Source organism: Octodon degus, unplaced genomic scaffold (assembly GCF_000260255.1).
Source record: "Octodon degus isolate 3935 unplaced genomic scaffold, OctDeg1.0 scaffold00003, whole genome shotgun sequence".
NCBI classification, from domain to species: Eukaryota; Metazoa; Chordata; class Mammalia; order Rodentia; family Octodontidae; genus Octodon; species Octodon degus.
The window spans coordinates 14,600,353-14,622,565 of NW_004524579.1; the positions used below are offsets into that span (position 1 = coordinate 14,600,353).

Sequence of the window (22,213 nt, forward strand, 5' to 3'; positions counted from 1 at the left end):
TGATAAGTGAAATAAACCAGATCCAGAAGTATAAATATCATATTCCTTCTCTAGTGTAAGAACTCAAAAATAGAAATAAAAATTGAAATGCATGACACAGTTAAATAGAAAGCTAGAACTTAAGGCTTAAACAATGAAGAGAAAAAGGAGAAAAGTTAAAGCAAAACTGTACATTTATTTACACAAGATGATTAAGACAATGGTCCTAATAATCTCCACCAGGTTTTTGAAAATAGCAGTTAATAGGTAGAATTCTCACCCTAAATAACTATATGCTGATATCTGTGAACTAAGCAACTATACTGATAGCAATGTATAATATTAAAACCATTCTTCAAATACCTGTCATTTTGATCTTCTAAATGAATACTGCTTCTAGTGTCATACTAATTATTCCTATATTCTCTTTAAAGTGATAAAAGAAAACAAAAGACAAGAAAAAAAAGTCATAGGATTGTCCCACTACAGTGTAGTATATTATTAGATTTCTAAATTTCTGTGTAAAAATGTGTAATTTTTTCATGCTTTATAGGGACTTAACGTTTAATGTATATACCTGGTTGTTGGAAAATAGCAGTTCCATTTTATGTCTAAGGCATTTGATATTCAGACAGATAGTGACGTTATGGTCAACTGCCTCTGTTACAGGGCAATATCATCAAGCTTCTCTTCTGGATGTTTAAGAACTAAAGTTGCAGACCAAATATTAGAGAAATAGAGGAGCCACAAGAATAGCCAATATTTTGGCCCTACCACTTCAAGGTCAGTGAGGACTTAGAGCATAAGAGATCCTGGTGCTTTGACTTCCTATAACTCAGTGGTGCCCCAAATTTCCTGATCAAGATTATGCGGTCACAAAGGAAAGTGGTAAATGATGTATAGTGTGCCTAAGGAGAGTCACCCAGAGAGAAAAATTTCTCTCAGGTTTTCACAGAGAGCAAATTTATCAAACAATGGCCACATCTCTTCCAGATGGCTGACATTGATAAAAGATCTACAAGGTGCTCTACATGGTTACAGTATAAATGCGAGGAAATTTGACTGACTTTGTCAGATACAAAGGTTACATTTTTATTTATATAGGTCTTGCTTTAATTTGATCTTAACCATCCATCAGAAAGCTATGGAGCCAGGGAGATGGCTCAGTGGAATAAGTGCTTCCCTGGCAAGCACAAGGGCCTGAGTTCAATCCCTGGTTCCGCAAAAAAAAAAAAAAAAAGTAAAGCAAAGCTATATTATTATGCTGAGTTGTAAAAAACTCAAGTTAGCAATTTTGCCAGTTGTGCTGATAACTCACTACTATTGTGGACTATTGGGACTATATTGTGTTATTTTGCTGAATTCAAGTACCTACAATCTTTAAACTGGTTTCAAGAAGGAAAAGGTCATTTAAAGACTTCTCAAAATACAGTTTTTCTAACAGCAATGGAACATCTGTTTCTGAAAAAACAAAATGAGAAAGGGAAATATGTTAAGAGTCATGATGCTATGAAATCGATCAAATATCTGTAGGTGGGACTTGGCCCAGTGCCTACAGCAAAAAAGCTACCTCACTCCTGAGATGAACATCCTGTCTGGTTAAGGTGAGCTATCAGCTGCTAGGGAACTTAGTGTCATGCATTACTAACTTCACAAAATTGTAAATAAAGACAGTTTTATTGTGAAAAAAAAGGAAGGAAAAATATATGCATACATAAGAGTTAGGATAGATATACAGCTATTTTCTCTTAGTTCACTAAAAATTAAAGTTTGTATTAATATTAGTTAGGCATATCATGTCTGCATCTTGTCCTCTGAATAACTACTACAAAGACAATATGTAATGTATTAATTACTGTAAGCACTCTACTCATCTTTTTTGAAATTGTTTCATTGCTATTTATCTTTTTTTTCTCATTGAAATGAATAAAATATTAATTATTGCAGCCCTCCTTGTAACCTGTTTTGAAGTTCTTTTATTGTTATATTCAATTTTTTCTCTTTAAAATAAGAGTAAAACAATGAAAAAGTATACCATACAATTAATGATAATAATAAAGCATGTTTTGTGAATTGATTACTACTGTAGAATGCCAGAAATACTATTTATTTGAGATAATTTGATTGTATTTCCTAATGCAAAGTAGAATCATTCCTTAGAAAGAAAAGCGTTGATAGATAAAAAAAAAAAAATGCGTACCTACTAACAGAGCGACAAAAAGTAGCAAAACTGAGAATTACGAGGACAAAAGAGACAAAATAATTGAACATTTTAGTGCTTTTATTTCAGAAATTGGTAAAAATAAATAAATAAAGAATAAAACAAAATGTAGACAAAATATCAGAAAGTATGGTGAAAATTTAATTATTTATTTTTTCCATAATTTTATTGAAAAACAAATAGCAATGAGATAGTTTCAAATCTGATTAGTAGGACAGTTTCAATAATTAATATATTGCATATTGTTGCCTTAATGGTTATTCATTGGACAAGATGCAGACATGATATCCTGTTTACAAACACTATTAGAACAAATCTTTCTACTTATTAAATTAAGAGAATGTAGCTATATATCTATGCTAACTATTTTGAATATACAGATACAAAATTGTGGCTCATTTGTATCCCCATTTTTGTTTCATCTTGTCATGTAAATATTATAGGTGTGTGAATTCAGCAAATTATTCCAAAATAGTACAGTAGTCCATATAGTAGTGGTTCCATGAGATTGGCAATATCAGAAGTTGTTGACTTGAGCCTTTTGCAGCTCAGCATATTAATGCGGCTTTAGTTTTTATACTTCATTTTTATACTTTTCTGCTGGATTGCTAAGACCAAGATAAAGCAAGACCTATATAAGAAGAAATGTAGCTTTTGTATCTGACAAGGTCAGTCAAATCCCATCTGGACTTATCCTGATACCGTGAATGACAGTTTGTAGATCCTTTGTGAGGGTCAGCCACGTACATGAGTCACAGCCATTGCTTGACCAATTTGCTCTCTGTGAAAGCCTAAGAGAATGCTTTCTCTCCATGTGACTCTCCTTAGGCATACTCTACATCATTGATCACCTTCCTCTGTGGCCCCATAATCTCCTTGATCTTAAAATCTGGGACACAACTGAGTTACATGATGTTAGAGTACAGGTTCCCCTATGTCCTGTGTCTCACTGACCTTGAAAGGCTAGAGTCAAAATCTTGGCTGTCCTTGAAGCCTTCCTTTTTCTCTAATTTTTGGTCTGCAAACTTAGGTTGTTAACCCTCCAAAAGAGAAGCTTAATAGTTATTACCTTACAACCTAGGTTGTTGAACTTAAATTCACTATCTCTCTGAGTATCAAAAATTTTAGGCATAACATGGAACAGGTACTTTTCATCAAGTATTGATGTGTTAAACTTTAAGTCCCTACAGAATGTGAAGAAAAAATTTTAAAAAATTAAAATGCATTCAAAAATAGGAGTAAACAATTGCTTATTTTTACACAGAAGTTTAGAATTCTAACCTTATACAGCATTGCAGCAGGGCTGTCCCACAACACCCCTTTTCCTGTCTCCTGCCTTCATTCACCACCCCCTTCCTATTTAAACAAACATCCACCTGAGAGACAGCACGGCAGCCACCGGCGTGTCATGAGAAGCAGCACGTACTCAGAGAACAATGTGACAGGCACCCCTAGCATGACCCTACTATTACAAATTACCATCTTCAGTGCAGTTGCTTAGTTCACAAGTATCAGCATATATAGTTAGTCAAGGTGACAATTCTATCAATTAACTGCTAGCTTTGAAACTCTTCTGAAGTTTCTCATGATCATTGCCTTACCCATCTTGTACATATAAATGTGCGGCTTTGTACCTGTCATGTTTCCTAGCTTTTTTTCCCTGCTCTCTCTTCATTGTCTAATCCTTAAGTTCCTGCTTTCCTTTTAATTGTATTATACCTTTCTACTTGTATTTCTTCTTTTGAGTTCTTATACTAGGGACACTATATGATATTTACACATGTGGGTCTGGTTTATTTCACTTCTCAGTATATCTTCAAGAGGCATCCACTTCCATATAATGGCTTCGAGTGTATCATTCTTTATAGCTGAGTAATACTCTGTTGTATAAAAATACCACATCTTTTTCGTCCATTCCTCAGGTGATGGACATCTTGTTTGTTTCTAAGATTTGGCTATTGCAAATTGTGCTGTTATAAATATAGGTACACATATATCGCTATTATGTGATGTTCTCAGATCCTCCAGGAAAATTGCCAGTAGCTCGTTTATATGGGATTTACAGTCCAAATTTTCTAAGAAGTCTCCACACTGATTTCCATAATGGTTGTACCAGTCTATCTTCCCAGCAGCAGTGGAGAAGGGTTCTTTTTTCCCCACAGCCTCTTCAACATATGTTGTTGGTTGATTTCTTTATGATAGCCATTCTTTCTGTGGTGAGATGATATCTAAGTTTTGTTTTAATTTGCATTTCATGGATGGCTAGTGATGTAGAACATTTTTTTCATATATTTACTCGCTTCTATAATTTTGTCCTCTAAGAAGTGTGTGTTCATCTCCGATGCCCATTTCTGGATTGGGTCTTTAAATTTTGTGGGCCTAGTGTTTTTTAGTTCTTTATAAATTATAGAGAGTAGACCATTGTCTGAGTACTTATTTGTCAAGATTTTTTCCAAATTTGTGGGTTGTCTTTCCACTTTCTTGGTAATTTCTTTTGACATGCAAAAAGTTCTTAATAAGAGGAGGAAAATTTAAGAAGAAGTACATTTTCTTTTTCAGGGCTTAAAATCAATTTTAGTTTCTAATATGTGTCAAGAGATTATGATTATGTGAGCAGTGGCACCAGACAGTTTCTGGAATGGTAAAACATTTTCTACCTTGACCTTGTAGGTTATCCTGTGAAGTTAGATGTTTGTCCAAACTGCCAAAGATGTAAAATAACATATGTGAATTTCATTTCATGGAAAATTGGTTGGTTTTACATTATGTAATTGTAGTTAGCTGAAGACTGTGAAGAAGGCATGTGGAAGCTAATGTTCCGTGGACCATAGCCAGAGACTGAAGGAAGCAAAGAATGATCCAATCCAGCCCCATGTTTTTGACTTCTGGCTTTACAGTTTAGTTGGCTCCTTGATGACCTTTTTGAATCCCCCTTTGTGTTGGTCACAGGAAGCAGATGCTGCCTTTGAATTTTAAACAGTATCTAAGTTTTCTCTCACATTGGCACTTTAAAGTTCATTGAAAGGATCTTCATCCCTGGGGATTCTTTAGATTTTATCGATTATGTATTTGTACAGTCAGAGATTTGCAAGTGTGGTTGTAATATATATCTTTCTTTTGTAGTTCTCAAAGAGTTGTCTTTTACTACTCTTGTTGATCTCTCTCTCTCTCTCTCTCTCTCTCTCTCTCTCTCTCTCTCTCTCTCTCTCTGTCTTCCTCCCCCTCTCCCCCCCTCTGTCTGTCTCCTACCATTTTCTCTTTGTCCTCCTTGAAGGAAAGTTATAGAATACAGTTATAGTGGTATAAGTGAAACATCTAAAGACCTAAGCAAATGGAGGATATAGGTGTGTGACTTTTGTTTTTCACTTCTCATGTTTGGATATTTTCTGTTTATATCATAACACCATAATGAACATAAATATTTGCCTGCTTACAATCTAAAATCCTTAATCTATGAACATTTTTGCACATCCTCTCTCTTGTGCCTTAAGAATTTTAGATGTCTGGCTGAACAAATAAGAGAGTGCCTGAGTGAAATTGAAATGTTGGTTTATTTGGGCCTTTAAAATTCTTTAAAATAAAAAAAACTTTGAATAAATAGAAGAAAAATTAAGAAACATAAGATAGCAAATGTAGTACTAATTGGTAATTATTCAACTGATAAATTAGATATTTTGAGGTTCATGAAGGAACAATTTTGATTTAGATTAGGAGATTTATCTAGAGTGAATATTTAAATTAGGAATTTGAACTTCATTCAGAGGTTCCTGATTGGCTATAAAGATTTATGAACATGCTTGTAGAGCTTTGGTGAATCTTTCTGAGTGGCATGGGTGGGGACAATACTAAAGAGAGACACAGTGTGACCTGTTCTGGAAGATGATAGCATACAACCTTAAAACCCCTTACAAAAGAAGACTGATGTGTCCTTTTGTATGATGAGCCTCATTTGCTAGTCTATTTTTTCTTTTATTTTTTCCTTTCTTTGTGGCATCTGGGATTGAAGCCCAGATTCTTTACATGGCTGCCTATATAATTAGCACATTTTTTTTAAAAAAAGCTTTTATGACAGTCTCACTATGTCACTTAATTGCCAAGACCTTCATACATTACTGGAATAAGGTATGTACCATAATATCCATCTCTGATTTTTTTATTTAATATTATATGTTTCTCAAGACAGTGACAAAGAAGCTTGTATTATAGTCAGTGGTGATACTTCTAATGTATTGCTACCATACCTTTGTCTCTTAGCACTTCCTGCATTGACCTGAACCAATGTGTTCAGATGTATACAGATAGGAGAGACAGAAGCTAAAGAAGAGTTTATGAAACATCATGCTTATTAAAAGATATGATAAACAAAATCTTAGAACACATAACTAAAATCATCTGACCACACACAGAATAAGAATAGACTCAATGACAAATAAATATTCCCTGTAACTGGCACCAAGGTTACATGTGTAACAGTTTTTCACGTTATTTTCAAGCATTTGAAACATTCAGAGTGAGGACAGACATTTTTATAACATTTTCTATTTAGCATTGGCCATCTGAAGTGGCACATAATACAGAAACGGAGACTTTTGGCTATAAATTATGTTTTGCAAAGTTAAAGCTGCATAATAATGTATATCAAGGTCTCCCCCATTTTCATTTTTCTTCTTTGCTCAGGGAAAAAAACCCAAATCATTCTGGGAATGTATTATAAGTCAATGACAAAGTAATAGGAAATGCTGACACACAGAAGTCTCTTCACAGCAAGTGAATCTGATTTTCACTCTTCTGAGCCAGATCTAACCTTAAACCAAGTGCGGACTGTAGAGCTCTCCGCAAAGTATTCACTGGCATGAATCACTGGAGGCGAAGAAGCAGATGCGTGTGAAAGAAGTCACCATCCCAATCATCCGGTATGGTTTACTTTACTCGGAAATTTTATCCAGGTTAAGTGGTGACTCAGTATTTAGGACAGAGTAAAAACCAAGAATTCACTGAATTGTTATGCAAGGAAGTTTGGGGTTTCTTTTTCTAAAGGTGAGACTTGAATTTCAGAGTTGCAAAAAAGTGTTTAAATGAGCTCATTAAAACAACAGAACCCAAAACCAATAATCCAACAAACCTAAACAATACTAATCTGCTTCATGAAATACACAATATTCCTAAATTGACATTGTAAAGTAAAAAAATACATAAATAAGAAATAAAGAAACAAATATGAGAAGTGAAAAATAAATATGAATCTTTATAACCTTAGAGATACCGTTATAAACATTTCTTAAAAGATAAGGCATCCTAGGAGACAAACAGAACTGCTTAGGTACAAAATAAAACCAACCATATCTTAGGGGACTCTCAGGATGAAACATAAAATTTCCCCTATTGAATTCAAAGGAGTTGCGACTTGAGTCATAAAATTTCTTAATCTGAAAGAGAATAGTGAAAATGTTCAATGTATTGAACAGTGTAGAATCTAATTCTTTCATGAGTTCAATCCCCGGTCCCCCCCCAACAAAAGAATATAATTCTTTCAGTATAATAATAATTTCAAACCATCTTGAACATAGGAAACTCATTTTTCCCATAGTTTTTGTTTTGATTGTTATACAAGTGATATATTTCAAATATCAATATTGGAAGATGTGCAGTAATTAACTTATTTGCTTTCTCATGTAATCATACTTTGTGGGTCACAATGAAGTACCTGCGCACACACATAAAGGTAAGAATGCTAATTCATTAAACATGCAGCTAAAAGCATTTAGAGACTGACTTTCATTTCCTCAGTATCCTATTTCCCACTCCATCGTAGATCAAGAATAACAAATTACAACAGGTACAGTGCAGTAATATTAAAAAAGTTACAAGTGATAGCAGAAAGCATTATAAATCTGGGTGAATCTTGCTTGTGTGCATTATGTTACTGTACCATAATATGCAATTCACATTCTCCCCAATAATATTTTATATTTAAGTAAAATTTCACTTACACAGCCAAGCACTGATTTTAAGTGTGCAATTCAATTCATTTTGGAAAATGCATAAATTCATGCCACCACTATCATAATCAAAGTAATAGGGCATTTTCATAATGGCAACCATTGTTTTGATTCTACCATTTCAGATTTTGCCTGTTTTTAAATTTCATATAAGTAGAATCAAACAGACCTATTCTGTCTTGTTTAGCTTTCTTGCATTCAACACAATGTATATCTATGCTCTTGTGGGGATCAGTAGTATATTCTACTTTATGCTGAGTAATCTGTTGCATAGCAGAATATGATCATTCAATCTCTTATTAATGGACATTTCAGTTATTTCCACATTTTGGCTATGACTGAAGCTTGAAGTCTATTCATTTGAATGATAGAAAAATAAACTACAGTAGTAAACTGAATATCCTTCTCAGTAAGTTACAAGAGAGGAAGACAAAACTAAATAATTAAAAAAAGAGAATGGTATATTAAATAAATATAAAAAGTGAAAGAAAATAGCACATTGGAAAAATAGTCATCATAGCACGACTAATTTAATAGCTGTTGACTTTTTGAAAAGACATAATGAAAATTTTGTTGAAAAAGAATAGTAGAAGAATAAATATTATTCTTTCAAAGTAACAAGAATTAGTATGTAAAGTTACTTTTACATAGATATTCTATTAGATATTAAATGATGACATTTCTAAAAATGTAGGCAGAATATTAAAGCAAAAACCATAAACATTTTTCCAAAACAAACTATATCTACATGACTTCACAAGTAGATTTTAACCAACATCTACATAAAAATTGATTCCAATTATTTATTTTTCAGAATGCAGAATTAAGGAGGCTCCTTTCAGGTAATTGTGCCAATCTATTACAGCATTGACAAAATAACTGGGTAGAGACTTTAAGAAGAAAACTGGGTTAAAAAATAACATGAACATAGATGGAGAAATTTTAGGTGCAGCTAACAAAGTGTAGCAAGGCAAAAATATTACATATTATAAGGTGGGTCTAATCAGAAAGATCAACGTAGTTTAGCATTAGATGATTAATGGTGCTCAATACATTAGTGGTTCAAGGGAGAAAAATGAAACAACTGTTTCAAAAAATGAAGAATAAATATGATAAAATTAAATATTACATCATGCTTCAATCATTTAGAAAACAGAAAAAAAAAAGAAAAGTTATCTGTATCCAACAAAGCGTACCTAAAACAAGGCAACAGTTCTATAGTGCTTAGTGAAATTTAAAATTTTACCCTTGATATTTAAACAAAAAAATGAATGAGTTTCTAACACTTTGAATCAAGACAAATACAGGGTGGCCTTAGAAATGCATTAGACAGTAAATAACACAGATAGGTAGATAGATAGATAGATAGATAGATAGATAGATAGATAGATAGATAGCTATTACAATTTGTGGGGAAGAAAAATATCATCATTCAAATTCAAATCAGGTCTAAGGTGATCACAGAAAAAACAAGAAAACCAATGAATCATTTGTGTGAATTAGTAGGTAATTTGATATGGTTGCTGTTACAAATTCAAAGTGCAAAAATCAATTTAGTCCATAAATATGAATAAAAATATTTTTAAACTAAATACTATCATTTAATTGACTACTTATGTATATATGTAATTTTATAGATCAAATGATTTTAATTACTTAGAAATTAACTTTACGTTCATGACAACTAAGGAGCATATATAAAATGAAAGACATTAGCCAAAACTCATAAACACATGGTCTGATATTATAAGATCATAGGTTAGAATACTAATGTTATATAAACACCAATGTTCCTCAAGTAAATTCAATCCCCAGTGTACAACAGAATTTTCATTTATGGAACTTGAAAGGTTGATTTTTGCCATTCATATGGAGACTGCAAAGAACTAAGACGTGCTGGGAGAACAATGACTGATATTTTGTTCAGTAATTAAGACAGCATAAGATTAGTGTAGGAACAGGCAATGCGATATGCTCAAAAAGACTCTGGCAGGTATATTGATTTTTCACAAAGTAACACAGTAAGTAGAAAGAAAAATACATTTTACTGTAATTTAGCCAAGAAAATTATGTGCTTGTATAGAAAGAAACTTCAAAAACTGTATTTATATTTTATTCAATTAAAATTTACTTTTTATAAGTAACAGACCTAAACACAAAAGACAAAACAATGACCAATATATAAAACAGAACTAGAAATAATATCAAAAAATAATAAGTCTCTTAGAAAACTCTCAAAAAATAAGAGTACTTTATGATCTTAGGATGTAGAAATTTTGTAAATAAGAAGTAAAGAACTATATATTTCTAAATGTGTAGAAAAATATTAATAAAATTGATGACATTAAATAATTTACCAAAAGACACCATTCAGGGGATTATTGTTCAAGCCATGTAATATCAGTGAAGATTTCTAATACAACTTTAAAAAGGCTTATATAAAATAAAAAAAAACAAATTATTACTTTTATATTAATTTTATTGAAAAGAAGTAGCAATGAGACAGTTTCAAAACAGGTTAGTAGGACAGTTACAATAATTAATACATTGCATATTGTTGTCTTCATAGTAGTTATTCACAGAGCAAGATGCAGACATGATATCTTGTCTAAACACTATTACTTCAAAACTTTCTTCACATTGAATTAAGAGAAAATAACTGTTTATCTCTATTAAATATTTTGTATATACAGATGTTCTTTTTTTTTTTTTTTTTTTTTGAGTAGATGGGGATTGAACTCAGGCCCTTGTGCTTACCAGGCCAGCACTTATTCCACTGGGCTATCTCCCCAGCCCCTATACATACATACATACATATATATATACTTTTTTCGCTACAAAATGATCCTTCATTTAATCCCTCTTTTTTGTTCAGTTTTGTCAAAGATGGGTATTCTATTGCCATTCATATATTGTAAGTGCAGGGATGTAATCCAGTATAGTTCAGTAGTCTATAATACTAGTGCATTATCCATATGACTGGCAAGAAGTTGTCGACTTGAGCTTGTTACAGCTCAGCATATTAATATGGCTTTACTTTTTATACCTCATTTTTATACTTTTCTGCTGGATGGTTAAAATCAAGATAAAACAAGATCTATACAACAAAAATGTAACTTTTGTATCTCACAAGGTCAGCAAAATCCCCTCAGGATTTACCCTGAAACCCTGTACAGCAGTTCGTAGATCTTTTGTGAGTGTCAGCCAGGTGGATTGGTCATGACCATTGTTTGACCAATTTGCTCTCTGTGAAAGCCTGAGAGAATGTTTTCTTTCCATTTGACTTTCCTTAGTCACACTCTATCTACATCATCATTCATTTTTCTTTGTGGCTCTATAATCTCAAGGTCAGAAAATTTGGGACACCACTGAGTTACAGGATGTTATATATTTCTTATATCCTGAGTCCTCACTGTCCTTGAAGTGCTAGTGCCAAAACATTGGCTATCCTTCTTTTTCAAAACTTTGTAGCCCTTCTTTTTCTCTAATGTTTTTGTCTTCAAACTTAAGTTGTTAACCCTCCAGAAGAGAAGCTTAATTATATCATTACCCTAAAACATAGTCTGTTGAGCTTAACATCAGTATCTGTCTGAATGTCAAATGCCTTAGACATAACATGAAATGATATGCTAAACTTTAAATCCATATGGAATGTGAAAAAATATAAGAAATTCAAAACTAATAGTAAAAATAGAAGTAAACAAAAACTTTTACACAGAAATTTAGAAGTCTAACCATATACAACATTGTAGCAAGACAGTCCCATGACATCTTTTTCTTGTCTCTTTTTTTCATTTATTACCATTTTTTCTTTTTAAACAAACATTTACTTGAGAGAGAGTATAGCAGTATTTGATATGACATTAGAAGCAGTACACTTTTAGAAGACCACAATGACAGGGATTTCAAGCATTGCCTAGTATTATACATTGCTATCTTGAGTGCAGTTGCTTAGCTCACAGGTATCAGCATATATAGTTAGTCAGGGTGAGACTTCTATCAATTAACTGTTAGTTTCACAAACATGGTAGAGACTCTCAGGATCATTGCCTTAACCATCTTGTGTATATAAATTTATAATTTTGCCCTTGCCATGTTTCCTAGCTTTTTCTTTGCCATCTCTTTGTTGTTTAAACCTTAAATTCTCACCTTCCATTTAATTGTATTATATATTTCAATTAAAAAAGCAAATTAATATAAGATCAATAAGCAAATCAATCATCAGATGGAGAAAATACTTAGACTGAAGAAATGATCCAATGAGCAATAAATAAACTAAAGACTATTCTAATGAAATAATAATTAAGTAGTATAATTTAAATTTTTTATATACTATATCCTACACTCAAGATGGGCTTCAATGAAGAAATACAAAAATATAAAAATTTGATTAGAGCATGTTATAGTGAGAACATTATATTTTATTGATGATTTTGAAAACTTATAACATCTTTGAGAAAAATATTTGTATGTATCTAGCTACTGAACCAGGAAACACATCTATATATACTTATATCTTATGTAGTTGAATAGATGATAGAGTAACATGTATTCACGCACAGAAGGACACATACATTCATAGCTTACAGACTATAGAAAAAATTAAAAAGCCTAAAAATCTTCATCTCATATAAGTCATAAATAAATTGTGATATTTATATTCCTGGTCTATAAATATATACCAGGTATCAAATTCATGACCTCACTTGCCAGGCAGATACTGAGCCACCAAGCTCATCTTTGGACCTAAATTGTGATATATCCAAATAATAGAGCACTATGTGCCAAAGAAAAAAGAATGAGCTACTGTTGTAGACAATAAGACTCTTAAAATTATGCTATTGACGTAATAAGAAATTAAGACACAAACAAATATTTAATGTTTGATTACCTTTAAAAACTAGAAAATAGCAAACCATATCACAATTCTTTTTATTGTTTTTTGCATCTTGAAAGGCATGATAAGCAGTTAAAAAATCTAAAGAAATTGCTATTATCAAAGTCAATCTAGTTTTTATTTTCAGGAGTTTTGTATACATGTTGTGTATCCAAACTTGACTGGGGAGAAACTTGCTAGAGGAAAATATATTCAGAATATTTTATTGGACTAAACATTTGTATTTTATGCAAGATATGTTTATTGCATAGGAAAACATAAATTGATACAAAATTATACAGCATGTTCTGCTATGACACTTTTTTCTCTAATAGCTAAAAAGGCTTCTTCTTTTTGCATAATTACTTATAGGATTTTCTTTTCTAATGACATAAGATAAATAAGGATTGTCTCTATTCCATTTCCAGATTATCTATTCTTATAGGTTCAGTAAGGACTGGGAAAGAGAAGAATTTTCATACTTTCCTAGGTATTATTTTAAAGATAAGTTGCAGATAAAGTAGCCAAGAGACACTTGCAAACTGATCTAAAAAGGTAGGTCATGATTCAGACCCTGGCTGCCTTGATGGCATCTCTTTAATTAACAAAGCAGAGGCTCTAATGGAGAGGCCTCTGAGTGCCACAGCAGTTAATGGTCTGTTAGCATTTCATTTTAAAGGCCTGAGGATAGAGGGCTTAACCCAGGAAAGGGAACTTGAAAAACAAATTAGAAACCACCAAATGATTAGGTTCCTTAAAAATAGTTCTGTGTAAAAAAAAAAGAAAAAAGAAAAAAAAGCAAGAACAAAAAGCACAAAAAGCTAAAGGTCTTAATTTACGTGATTCGCACTTACTAGTATAGCATTCTCTCTGATACTGTGATTTTCCTCTTCACTATGGTCAGTTTTTTAAAAATGAAATCATTAAAACAAAGTAGTTTTAGTATCCTACAGTCATTTCAGTGTGTGCCAAAAGCCCTTTTGTTTGAACATTTAATTCCTTTTAGAGATTCTTATAATATTTTTGATCAAATGAAAGCTTACCACATTTGTGTGATACTGTATTCCTCTCATGCAATTTTAGAGAATCATTTTACTGTGTACAGTACAAACTTAACACCAAAAAGAGAAGATTCACCATATACAACCTTGAAGCAGGACAGTCCCACAATATTCCTTTTCCTGTCTCTTGCTTTCGGGACTCAGGTCAATAATTTCTGACATTGCCAGTTAAATATAAGACCCAATGCTATTATAGGCTACTGGACTCTTTTAGAATATTTTGCTGAGTTTACACACCTATAATGTTCAATAACGGAACTTAGAAAAAATGGGGTATACCGATGAATGTCCATTTTGTATCTGTGTATTCAAAGAGGTTGGGATAGATATATAGTTGCATTCTCTTAATGAATAGAATGATTTGTTCTAATGGTGTTTGTAAATAGGATCACAAGTCCGCATCTTGTACAGCAATTAACCACTAAGAAGAATATATGCAGTGTATTATTTGTTGAAACTGTCCTTCCGATTTGATTTGAAACTGTCTCATTGCTATCTGTTTGTCAATAAAACTTTGAAAAAAAATAAAATTAAATTAAAAAAAAGAGAAGATTCCAGTATAGAATTACCAACTGCTAAGCAACTTTTGCAATGAAATGTAATTCATTGAAGAAAAGAAAGTCTTTCAAGTAGCAAAGGTTATTCTGATTCCTGGAGAAATGGTTCTCCCATAAGTGTGCACGATTGTATGCATCAAATGCAGAAGAACAACCCACCAAAAGAAATCAACGGCAGCTTTCAACAGTCATGCTCCATAGCAACATCCAAATTCGCAAACTGAGCCTCCAGGTTTAGACCCTAGGCTCTCCTCTTGTATTTTTCTCAGTTCATTCCTTACTGGTTCACAGTCTTTTTAAATGTCATACTATCTCATTACACAAGTGAGATCCAAGAACAATTTGATGTTCTACTTGTCTTCCCATAATTTGGTTTGTTGTTCACAGTGAAAAGTTAACATTATACTCAAGATGTAGAATAAAAACTGCTTCATTTTGTCCTGTTGGTTTTTCCCATAGCAGCACTTTCTCCCTTGTACAAACACAGTGGGTTCTACATTTGTTTCTGATAAGAAAAATTATTCTAGCAGGATTTTTTTTTCATTAATTACACACTTCATGCCTCCAGACTGTATACACTGTTCCTTGCATGTAGTAAACTATCTATGCTTGTTATCCTGGTTCTGTGTTTTCTCTATCTTTATTTTATTTAAATAATCTGAAAAAGTCTCCACCCTCAACCATGCTACTGGTTCTTTGAATTGCCTTTATTTTATTTTATTTTATTTTATTTTATTTTATTTTATTTTATTCGGAAGGACAGTTTCAATAATTAATACACCGCAAACATTCTTCTTAGTGGTTAATTGTTGTACAAGATGGGGACCTGACATCCCATTTACAAACACCATTAGAACAAATCATTCTATTCATTAAGAGAATGTAACTATATATCTATCCCAACCTCTCTGAATACACAGATACAAAATGGACATTCATCTGTATACCCTTTTTTTTGGTTAAGTTCCATTATTTGATTATTATAGGTGTGTAAACTCAGCAAAACATTCCAAAAAAGTCCAGCACCCCACAATAGTATTGGGTCTTCTGCTTCACTGGCAATGTCACAAATTGATGACCTGAGTCCCCCACAGCTCAATATAACAGCATGGCTTTACTTCTTATATTTCGTTTTTATACTTTTCTTCTGGATGGTTAAGACCAAGGTAAAGCAGGACCTATGCAACAAGAGTTGTAGCTTTTGGGTCTGATAAGGTTTGTGAAATCCCCTCAGGATTTATCCTGAGATCTTGTACTTCAGATTGTAGAACCTTTGTCAGTGTGAGCCATGTGGATGAGTCACGGCCATTGCTTGGCCAATGTGCTCTCTGTGAAAGCCTGAGGGAATGTTTTCTCTCCATGTGGCTCTCCATAGGCACACTCTACATCATCGATCACTTTCCTCTTTGGCCCCATAATCTCCTTGATCAGAAAATTTGGGACACTACCGAGTTACATGATGTTAGAGTACAAGTTCTCATATGTCCTGAGTCTTAATTGACCTTAGAAGGCTAGGGCCAAAATGTTGGCTTTCCTTGAAGCTCTCCTTTTTCTCTAATTTTGGTCTGCAAACTTAGGTTGTTAACCATCCAGAAGACAAGCTTATTGTTATTATCAAACAACTTAGGCTGTCAAGCTTAACCTCACTATTTGTCTGCATATCAAACATTTTAGGCATAATATGGAGCAGGTATTTTTCATCAAGTATTGATATGTTGAATTTTAAGTCCCTACAGAATATGATAAAAAACAATTAGAAATTAGAATATATTTTAAAATAGGCATACAGAGTTGTATACTTCTCATGTTTGCACATAAGTCCAAAAATCTCACCATATACAACCTTGAAGCAGGACAGTCCCACAATTTTCCTTTTCCTCTCTCTTGCTTTCCTTCACCACACCCTTCTTCTTGAACAACCACCTACCCAAGAGACATCATAGCAGCAACTGGCATGTCATGACAAGCAGCCCATATTCAGAAGACCAGAATGACAAAATGTATGGTTGTTTTTTTTTGTTTTGTTTTGTTTTTGTTTTTTGTTTTTTTGTGGAACCGGGGATTGAACTCAGGCCATTGAGCTTGCCGGGGAAACACTTATTCCACTGAGCCACCTCCCGGGACCCTTGCCTTGACTTTAATGAGCTTTTATATCTACAATGTCAGAGGACAAAAATGAGCCCTCAAAATTAAAGGCTGTGGGAAACAGAGGCAAAAGGTAGAGCAAATCATTAACCTTTGAAGTTGCTATGTGAAATGGCTGTAGGTGCCTGTGGCAGAAGAAACTACATCAGGAGGGAGAAACTCTCTCTAAGGCTGGGGAATAAAGGTGAACCTTTGCTGTGGTTGGAAGGCTGTGGTAGGACACTTTATCATGGAACATCAGCATAACAGTGGGCAAGAAAGCATTAGGAAAAAAGAGAAAAAAGCACAGCAAGGGATGCATATTTACATATTTTAATGAAAACAAATTATCTCTCCTGAAAGTAATTAATTGTGAAATTATTTAATTATGTGGCAGTAGTAAGGAGGAAACGGTGTTTGAGGTTTTTCAGTAAGTTTCAATTTTAAGTAAACAATTATTTGAGTCTGGATTCTTTATTAAGCAATTTTTTGCTGAAATCTCAAGATATCAAACCATTTTTTTCCAGTAGCGCTACACCAAAATGCAGCAATTATGCAATTAGATAGAAATTGCTCTTGTGGATTTCATTCAATTTTGAAATGAGCATTTGAAAGTGCTGAAAAAAGGAGATACAATAGAATTCCTGAGAAACATGGGTTAGAGTTTGAAATATTTATTCAAGCAAAAACTCTCATTGACTGCCATGTCAATTTCTCAGCATGCCTGCAGAAAAATAAACAAAGAAATATAGAATGTAATATTTGGAAGGAAACCTACAAATTATCTAATCCAGCTTCCTGTATAAAGCAGAAATTTTTCATATCAGAATTTTTTCTGGTACCATCAGAAGGTCACCAGGCTTTACTAACACAATATGTATCTCAGAATGTGCTGCCTTGAAGTAGCTACAGGCATTGTGTACTGGTCACATTCTCCTTAAAACACTATCAGATTAATTTCAGTCTTCTGCACAGTGTTGTATGAATCAAATCACTCTTTTACTTTTAGTCCTTCAAATATTTGGACATGTTGATTATTTTTGACTTCCTGTGTTGTCCCGGATGCAGACATGGCATTTCTGTTACACTCAAGAATAGTGTTAGGTAAATGTTACACAATTTCCCTAACACCTATGGTCTCCAGTTCTTTTAGTTGAAAGAATGTCAGCGTCTGAACATTTCCAAACTTGACAATATGCTCCAGAGTGGAAATGCCATTGCCATCAGCACAGATGTGCTCATCAGTGCTAAAAAGTGAAATCTTCTCTTTGTTGTGATCCTAAATGTTCTGAAGAGTCAGAAAAGGGTGATGATTAACCACAGGGATGCTATCAATATATTCCGCAAGACACCGCAATGGTGATGTGATCATGAACAAAGGACCTCTTCATGTCAGTCCCTTCATCAATATAATTAGAGTAATTGTAAGACCTACCTTGTGAGATTGCCATGTAGATTACACAAGTTCCCATTTTCAACATGCTTAAAACAATAACTAAGTATTTTGTAAGTGTTCATTAAGGAATTAACTGAATCAAATATTTTATATTGAATTTCATAAGTTTGCTTGAAGCCAGTTGTTCTAAGTTATTTTTTCCTGCTTATTTGTTTAGTATAGTGAGTTTTGTGGGGTAAAAAAAAAAGATGTTATATAGGGCTGAACATATGTGTGGCTACAAAAATGGCCCAAAACCTCCCTCTTTGTAGGTAAAGTGAAGTTTGCCCCAAGAGGCAATGGAAGCCCAAGTCTCAGTTCTCGAGCACTTAGGGACCTAAAAGTTCATGGAAATATGTTTCTATCCTATTAAAACATCTTTAAAATGTTCTCTCATATATGAAAGACAATCCTTCCAGTCTTTAAAAACTTCATTGCTACAAATAAGATACTACTTTTAGTCACCACAATATGATGGAAAAGGATAAATTTAAAGTTTAGGAGAGTGACATTACTGAAGTTAGTTTCCTGTCTGTCATCAATCCACTCACAATTATATTTTTGTGAATGATACAATGATATTATTTGGCTCACATCCTTGCATTTTTTCATTAAGTATTGAGGCTCTGTCAATAGTTGCTTAAAACAAAGACACACCCTGTCTACTGCATCCCTGTAATCTAAAGCCTAGTAATCATTTTGAGGAAAGAAGTATAGACTTGCTATGTGAAACTATGCTGGATGCAAGAAATCCACTCCTTGCTCTGTGCAAGGAATCTTTCTAGTCTTTACCCTTTTAAGAAATTCAACAATAATATTGTTGGTACTCAAATGAGAACTAATAATGATCTAGTGAGGTTTGGGCCCATTGTACTGATGTGAGGTTGCCTGTGAGGTCAGTGCGGTAGACCTAGAATAACATCCTGACTTAGTAAATTGGAGAAGCCAGTGGCACAACCAGTGTTCTTTCTCAGCAGTGTCTACATCCAGTGCACACTGAATCATTGTTCTGACAAGGTATAATTAAAAAGTTAACCTTTCTTTGGAGATGTCAAAAACAAACAAATACAAGTCTGGATCTCACTCTTCTTGCTCAAGATAGGCATCAAGATCTTGTTATCATTTATTTTTGAAATCATGATCCAGAAGCCTATCTGTCTCTCGGTCAAGGAAGCACAGGCTGAGTTCTAGATCTCATTCCAGATCATATTCTCCAGCTCATAACAGAGAAAGGAATCACCCCAGAGTGTATCAGAATCGAAATTTCCAAGCTCACAGCAGAGGCTATTGGAGGCACTATTATTTCCAAGAGCTCAACAGAGCCTTCTATCTGTGGGGCCAGTATAACTGTGGAGGCTATGGAAACTACTCCTCTAACTGGCAGAACTATTGGCAAGTATAGTCCTCATAGGGGCTGTTCTTGATCCCAGTCTCCAAATAGAAAGTCTCCTTCACCAAGGTCCAGGCACCATTCTAGAAACTCAGATAAGTCATCTTCTGACAGGTCAAAGTGCTCCTCATCCTCTCATTCTTCCTCCAATCACAGCCAAATTGCATCTTCTAAGTGCAAATCTGCAAAGGAGAAAAAGACCTCTTCCAAGGATAGCCAGCCATCTCAAGCTGCTGGGCATAACCAGGGAGATGAGGCCAATGATCAGACCTTCTCTGGAGGCAACTTCTTAAGATATGAAAGCATCTGAGAGTTCAAAGCCATGACCAGATGCACCACCTACATCACTGGTTCTGCATCATGATCCTCTGCAGTTTCTGACTTGAGTCCCCAGGAGCGAAGCCCAGCTTTCAAGAGCCCTTTTCAGTTTGTGGTGGTTTGGCGGCAGTCACCCCACCCTAGCCCTGTGCCAAAACCTAGTCCTTCACTTTCCAAAATATGCCAAATAGGCTTATCTCTGACAAGTGGTTCTGGGTAACAGTCTGGGAGCCATCAAAGTCAGTTTGACCATGGCTCTGGATCTTTGAGTTCATCCAAAAAAAGAACTGTGGGTAAGAGTCCACCAGCCACTGGCTCCACTTATGGCTCATCTCAGAAGGAGGAGAGTGCCACTGCAGGAGAAGTAGCCTATAGCAAGAAGTATCTAGAAGACCAGAAGACAGAGACCGGGAAAGATAAGGAGCAGAAACAGACAAATTCTGATAAAGAGAAAATGAAGGAGAAAAGGAACTTCTTTGAGGCCCATGAAAAAATAAAATTGGATTCGTTTGTTTCTAAGACTGACAGTGAGAAGCCCCTCAGGGACAGTCAGTCACTCAAAAGGTATAAGCTCCATGATGACACTGAGAAAAAGGTGACAGACAAGGAGGAGATAGATGATCAAGATAAGGACAAACTAAGGGAAGGAAGGAATCTGAGTTTGATGATGAACCCAAATTTATGTCAAAAGTCGTAGCTGGTGCAAGGAAGTCATAGTTGGTGCAAGTAAAACCCAGGAGGACGAGAAGGTGGGCAAGTGGGTGGGCCTGTTGTATGCAGGGAAAGAAAAGCAGAGGAAAGCAGAGGTGTTAGACGGGGAGTCTCACAGAGAGATCCAAAAAGGAAAAGCTAAGAGGGGCCAAGAGGAGTGAAAGCGGGCACTGGAGGTTTGTGCCTGAGAAGAATTTCCAGGTGATGCTTACAAGGCAGTGCAAGAGAAAAGCTCATCACCGCCCCCTTCTCTGACAGCTGTGAGAAGCTGAGAGCCAAAGGAGACTCCTTGGGAAAGCCTGCATTTTCCATTACTCAAGAGGCCCAGGTCAGTGTATGCATGGACACATTGGATGAGGACCTTGCACAAGCCAGGGGTTTATTGGCTCAGAAATGCAAGCTTTGTCAGGATGTAGTTCATAGAAACAAAAAGGAGCAGGAATTTCATTCCATTTTCCAGCACGTTCCATCAGCTCAGTCTCATTGTAGCCCTTCAGAATTGTTCACTCAACATATAGTGATCATTGTTCACCATGTTAAAGAGCATCACTTTGAGTCCTCTGGAATGACATGCATGAACGTTTTACTAAAATGCCTAAGGAGAGGAACTGAACAAGAGGCAGCAAAAAACAAGAAAAGCCCAGAGATACACAGGAGGATAGATATTTCTCCCAGTACATTTATAAAACATGGTTTGGTTCATAATGAAATGAAAAGTCCTCAAGAACCTGGCTACAAGGAAAGTGAAAATACAAAGATGATCTGTTGATCTTTGCCTTGATATTGAATGTTGTAAAAAAACATAAGGAGGGAGATCTTAAACCAGGTAAGTCAAGAGAGTAAGTGGATTCCCGAGACTCAAGCCATTCAAGGGAAAGGTCAACTGTGTAAATGGAGAATACATATAAAGGATCAAAGAAGCAGAAACAGCATCGGAGAACACGAGACTGGTCCAGGTCCTTCTCCTTCTCCTCCTCCTCCTCCTCCTGCTCTTTCTCCTCCTCCCAGTCATCTTACTCCTACAAAGTGGCAGAGTATCCTGAAGAGACAGAGGAGAGAAAAAGCACCACAGGCTTTGACAAATCCAGACTGGGGACCAAAGATGTTGTGGGTATGTGTGAAAGAGGTTCAGGCCCAGCTCTCAGCATAACATGACACGTTGGGCTCTAGCTGTGTTTCTCATTTGTTGTTGGTATATGGGGTGAGAACTAGGGGAGGAGAGGGAGAGCAATGCTTGATTTTGGTTTGTTCACTATTAGAAACCAAGTTTCTTATTGATTGATTGATTGATTGATTGATTAATTATTTAGTGCAGGGTCTACAGGGTCTCACTACACAAATCACACTTGTACTGATTCTCCTGTTTTCAGCTTCCCAAGCACTGAGATCACAGATGTGTCCCCAGTCTCCATCATCGTCTCAGTAGACCTGGGGCACGGTTGACACAGCAAGCCAGGGATTGACCCCATAGCCCCTGCATCTGTCTAAGCAGGTGCTTTAATCCTCTGAGATACCTAGCTGGCCCAGGTTTCAGTTTTTATT

At 34.7% G+C, this 22,213-nt stretch overlaps 1 pseudogene; it reads left to right on the plus strand.

The window, feature by feature from the left end:
- The first annotated feature begins 19,300 nt into the window (after positions 1-19,300).
- LOC101586021 lies at positions 19,301-21,826 on the plus strand (annotated as a pseudogene).
- Positions 21,827-22,213: the final 387 nt, after the last annotated feature.